Source organism: Amaranthus tricolor, chromosome 11 (genome assembly GCF_026212465.1).
Source record: "Amaranthus tricolor cultivar Red isolate AtriRed21 chromosome 11, ASM2621246v1, whole genome shotgun sequence".
In the NCBI taxonomy this organism is placed as follows: Eukaryota; Viridiplantae; Streptophyta; class Magnoliopsida; order Caryophyllales; family Amaranthaceae; genus Amaranthus; species Amaranthus tricolor.
The window spans coordinates 15849713-15855712 of record NC_080057.1 but is presented as its reverse complement, the minus strand read 5'-3'; the positions used below and the strand labels follow the sequence as shown (position 1 = coordinate 15855712).

At 28.6% G+C, this 6000-nt stretch overlaps 1 long non-coding RNA gene across 1 annotated transcript; it reads right to left on the bottom strand.

The window, feature by feature from the left end:
* Nucleotides 1-4246: 4246 nt before the first annotated feature.
* LOC130827198 (uncharacterized) lies at nucleotides 4247-4666 on the bottom strand. The gene is made up of 2 exons (XR_009047176.1): nucleotides 4383-4666; nucleotides 4247-4293 (listed from the first exon to the last, which is right to left on the bottom strand). It is a non-coding gene; the product is annotated as an uncharacterized LOC130827198 (long non-coding RNA).
* Nucleotides 4667-6000: the final 1334 nt, after the last annotated feature.

Sequence of the window (6000 nt, the reverse complement as noted above, 5' to 3'; positions counted from 1 at the left end):
GTGTTAGAGTTTAAACCTGGATAGGGACAACTTGTTTGAATTTTCTGAAGTATATTTGCTATATCTTTCATTTTGTTATCAATTTTTTGTGCAATTTCTTTTCAAAGTTGTAATAATTCAATACAATCAAAATGTGTAGACCATGAAGATCTTTGGTCGTGTGCTTGGTGGACTGCATCAGCTGCGTCGTTCGCCCAAATGGCAAGGGGTATGATTCAACCATTTATAGTGATATCCTCTAGTTATAACTTATAACTTTATAAGATAGTGTTGTTTTGTTTTCTTGCCTGATCAATTTACATTGCCTTCCTTTGTTGCTGAAATTGAATTGAGAATGCTAATTAAATTGGTATGAATATACTTAAATTAAATTTCATTTTTAGTGAAAGTGATGCGTGGCTTTATGCAAATATGCCCATGTACTAGATTTGTTTATAGGACCACTCTCCACCCATAAACCCTAATCAATTAATATTAAGTATACAGGATTGATTTCCACCCAACTTAATTGAGAATGGTGGAGTGTTTTTGGCTACACACAAGCCATTGAATGAATAATGTTCGAGTACAAAACGTAGCTAAATATATTATAACAACCCAAAAGAGATAACAACTAAAACCTAGCTAATTATTATCTAAAAAGATAAGATAATATTTTACAACCTTATTAGACTAATAAACTCCTACTAGCTTATTAGGCATGATTGAGATTCAATAATATCGCTTGGACTAAAATTTTGTTTTATTTTACCTTTTTAGAAATTTCAAATTGTAAATTGTAGCCCTTGAAATTATTTATTTATTTTTCTCTTGTTTAGTGATTTTTTTTGTTTTGAAATTTTCAGGATAGCTTGAAGAAGAGAGTTCTGACTAGGTGGAGTGTCCCGTGGTCGCTTGATACGACTGTTCTCGGCCTTTGTGGCCTAGAGGCTTGGTAGGTTTTATTCCATATATCAATTTTTTCTTTTTTTTTTTTTTTAAATGTTAGTTATAAACTTACTATTGATTAATAAATTAAATGATTAATAAGTACAACCCTAAAAGATTGTTTCTGGAATTCTAAATTAGCTAGGAATTAATTGTTGACAACTAGTTTTTTGAATTGTGGCCTTATTATGTGAAAGTTAATATGAAATATGAAGCTTACTTTGTCTTGTGTAACATAAGTTGCACTTTTTTTTGTCTAAATAGCTTTTTTCCCTTTAATAAAGACACTATTTTACTTTTGAATAGTACTTTATCTTTTAATACAAATTCTAATCTAAACTTAAAAATTATACTTAAAGTTGTCATTTTTCATTTATACATGGATTTTATACTTAAAAATTAATACTTTAAAATTATACTTAAAAGTTGTCATTTTTCAGTTATACATGGAATTTATACTAAAAAATTAATACTTTATCTTTGAATAGTACTTTATCTTTTAATACATGGATTTTCATTTTTTAGTTTTTATGTATAATGAGAATAAATAGAGATATATAAATAATAATGAATATTTAAATGCATTTATACATCTTTTTAACCTAAAATTAATATATGTAATTAAAATTGCAAATTTTAGTTTTGAAATATTTTTATTCAAAAGGAAAAGGAAATATTGTTTGAATCTCGCTTATATTCTACTCATGTAATACGAATTAGGCACATGATTTAAAATCTTTTGGAATAATTTAATAAGGTGTATGTAAACACGGTTATATATTTGATCACAAGCACTTCTTGATAATTCTTTAATTCGGCTAAGTCCTTGATTTGCTTGATCTTTGGTGTGTTGATTTTGTTTGTGTCTATTTAATTTGCAAAAGTATCACAAAAAATGTATTATCTCTTTGATGTCAATCATGTTATTTCATATATTTCCTCCGTTTATTGGATGATACATTTTTATTTTCAGGAACTTTGGTGGATGAGAGAGAAAAAAATTATAGGACCCATGTGATAAGAGAGAGATAGAGTGAAAAAATTGCCCAAAAAAGTAGTATATCGTCTAATACTAAACTTCCTTAAATGGATTGAGTATCATCTAATAATAATAGAGGAAGTATGTGAGTTAATTTAGATATATGTGAGCCAAGTAAACCTAACAATCCGAACATTATAAGGAATGAATTATCGTGCGTTTGTCTCATTGAAAAACTAAAAAGTTTGGCGAAGTATCTTTAGTGCCAAAACATTATTGATATGGACTTTGACCAAGTTGTGTTATGGTCGTGTGTTCTTCTCATAGTTGCAGTATAAGGGGCTGTTTGGTTTGAGATAAAGAAAGGAATGGAATGAAGAAAGAGAATGGAAAGGAAAGAAAACAAAAACCCTCCAATCCCTCAATTTGTTTGATTAATCAAAACAAAGGGTTTCTAGACCCTTCAACTATGTTTGTTGCAAATCTAGTAGATTCACTCATTTGCTTTCTTCTTCACGCAAGCCTGCAACTTTTACATCAACCTTAACCCCATTATATTAACTTCAACTTCTTCCATAATTCATATATCTTCTCTCTACACCACCATTTTAACCATTTTCCCGATTCACAACCATAATTTGGCAACTCAATGCTTCGCATATGCTTCACCAATTCTTAGTGGTAGAAATAGACCATCAAAGAGACCCATCCACCACGACCCACTCACTAGGAAAAATGCGTCGACCGTCGAAAGCACATCCTACCCAACTTTTGCAAGATTTTTTCATCATCATATGGTTCTTAATGATTCAATTTGACAATAAAAGTTTTAGATCTAAAGCTTTCATGGTCAAATTGTACCATAAAAAGCCTTTATTCATGTTTCAGAGACTTGTGTTATCCTTCAATTTTATGTTGGTATGGTGGTTTTTGAGAAGTATGGTGCTTTTGGGTTAGGTGGTATGGTTGCGGTGACGGCGGTGATAGTGTTAAGGTTGTGGATAGCTACAAGGCATTACATGTGAGTGTTTAAGTATGTTATGGGATTTGTGGGGTGTATTTTCTTAGATTTGTAGTGGTGGCAGCCGCGGCGGCAGCGTTGGTGATGATGGTGGTAGTGGTAGCTGTAAAAATGGTGGTGTATATAGTGGCAGTGAGAGTTGTAAGTGGTGGTGGGAACTGAAAAGTTGGTGGATGGGGTTGAAGGTGTAGAGGGATTTGGGGGGTGGGAGGGAATTAGAATAGCAATTAAATTAGGCCTAATCTAATTGCATAGCATTAATTCAATCAATAGGAAATTAACCAAAGCATTAACAATCAACAACAGTAAATTACCCCTTCATATTATTTATGGATCCCCACGACCCTAGAAAATAAACTACTCACACATATTAAAATCTAAACTAAGCAAAGCAATTAAATACGACATAATTAATCCAAGAAATTAATTACTGAAAGTGAAAATGAAAGGGAAGAAATTGTTACCAAAATTAATGGAAATAATGAATTGCATAAAACTCAAGAGCGTACAGAGAGAAAGTAAGAGGATTAATAAGAGCTTAAACTAAAATCCGAAATTTGTAAAGAGAGTAAAAAAACATTCTTAACTTCCTAAAATAAAACGTATTTATACTTAGGCTAAAAAGATAAAGCAAATTTATTGATTCTAAATTCAATAGATGAGAATTGATGTTTAGGCTTAGTTTCGATAGGCAGGTTAATTTATAAATGGTTAAGTCTAGATTCGAGAGATGCGATTTAATACCAATAGATTAATTCTGTGATTGTAATACGTAGCGAAAGCCCTTTATGATCTGATTAATTGATGCATTGATTGTTGTGTTTTACCCTGGAATATTATTTATTGGTGAACCTGTAGCCTAGGTCTTTTATTATTGATTTCCTCCCTTATTCAATTTGCCTTAGTTTAATTATTAGTCTAATTCTTATTAAAAACAGTGTTACATATATGCTGAAATACATGATGTTGAAATTTAAGTAATCTCAAGTATAACCTTCCTAAACAAGTATTAATGATTACTTGATAATTCTTATTTGGTCAAGCAACTTAACTTGCTCATTTTCTTAAACTACTAATTCAAGTAATAACCGAAAATAGTGTACCAGTTTATTAAGAAAAAAACGCAACTAACCTGCTCATCAAAACCATTTGGGCACAGTCGTTTGAATTCCAACTGAAAAAAAAATAAAATAAATAAAAAAAACATTAAATTACTATTAAAAAAATACTAGAAATAAACTGAAGTAGGAAATCTATGAAATAATTACCAGAAAGTATACAAACATCGCTGAATTGTAAACACTGTGCAGCAGAATTGGTGCACAGAGATTCCTTGAATAAAGGTAGACAGCTCCCGTAAACAAACCTAAAGATCAAGATCATTTAATCATGAAAAAAAATGCAAAAGAAACAAATTGAAGTAATAATAATCAAACTTGAGATTAAGAAATATACCAAAGAAAAAATGAGGGGGAAAAACATTCAAGTCAAATCTTTGAGCTCCAACATGTAACAATCCAAAAGCCACTGATGAAAGAAGCAGAGCTGTGGGTGTAGCTACCCTATAGATAAGGAAACAACAATTTTGTTCAATATATTGGAACAATAAAAATAAATTTGAGTTAATAAAAAACCAATATATAAGCTCGTAAACTTAACAATAAAAATAATCATTAACAGTAACTATATTGACATATTTGACACTTAATTGGTTTGTTTTGTTCAATATATTAAAATTTATTTTTAAACACAAAAAGGATGAGATAAGATCAAATAAATAATAATAAAAATTAACATTGGTATAAATAGACAAAAAGTAAGTATTGACACTCTCGTAAGTAAGCCAAATAAAAAAATAAGTTGAAATACAATAGAATAAAAAAAAAACCCTAATTTGGTAAACTTGAAATACAATAGAATAGAAAATTTTAATAATACTAACCATTTTGTCAGGGAAGTGAGCAACAAATCCCTGTAAACTATTTCTTCAACAACAGCAGCTACATTAACTTGGACAAATGTGAAAACAGCAACTAGGTTGGTGCAAAATGGCATCATCTTCAGTTGGACCTGGTCATCCTCAGCATATTCCTGAAATATATGTAAATGAATATATTTTAAATTTAGGAAAATGGTTAAAAATAACCCGATTCTTATTTTTCGCCACTTTTTTATTTTATCGCCACCCTCCTTCGAATGAAATTACGAATTTGCCCCTGGAATTTAAAAATTTACAAATTTGACATTGGAGTTAATAACTTTTCATTATCATTTTTTTTATTATTTTTATTTATATTATTATTGTTATTATTATTATTATTATTATTGTTATTATAATTATAATTATTTATGTTATTATTATTATTATTATTATTATTATTATTATTATTATTATTATTTAAATAAAAGTAACTTAAAAAATAAATTAATTAAACAAAAGAAATTTTTTAACTCGAAATTCAAAAAAAAAAAAAACCAATCGCACAAAACGTGCGACTGTAGTTAGGTCGAGTCGCACGTTGTGTGCGACTGGAATTTTTTTTTTTTTTTGAATTTCGACTTATAAAATTTCTTTTGTTTAATTAATTTATTTTTTAAGTTACTTTTATTTAAATAATAATAATTATATTAATAATAATAATAATAATAATAATAATAATAATAATAATGATAATGATAATAATAAAAAAAATAATAATTATTATAATAACAATAATAATAAAAATAATAATAATATAAATAAAAATAATAAAAAAAAAATTAAAATGAAAAGTTATTAACTTCAATGGCAAATTTGTAAATTTTTAAATTACAAGGGCAAATTCGTAATTTCATTCGAAGGAGGGTGGCGATAAAATGTAAAAGGTGGCGACAAATAAGAATCGGGTTATTTTTAACCATTTTCCTAATTTAAAATATATTCATTTACATATATTTCAGGAATATGCTGAGGATGACCAGGTCAAACTGAAGATGATGCCATTTTGCACCAACCTAGTTGCTGTTTTCACATTTGTCCAAGTTAATGTAGCTGCTGTTGTTGAGGAAATAGTTTATAGGGGTTTTTTGCTCA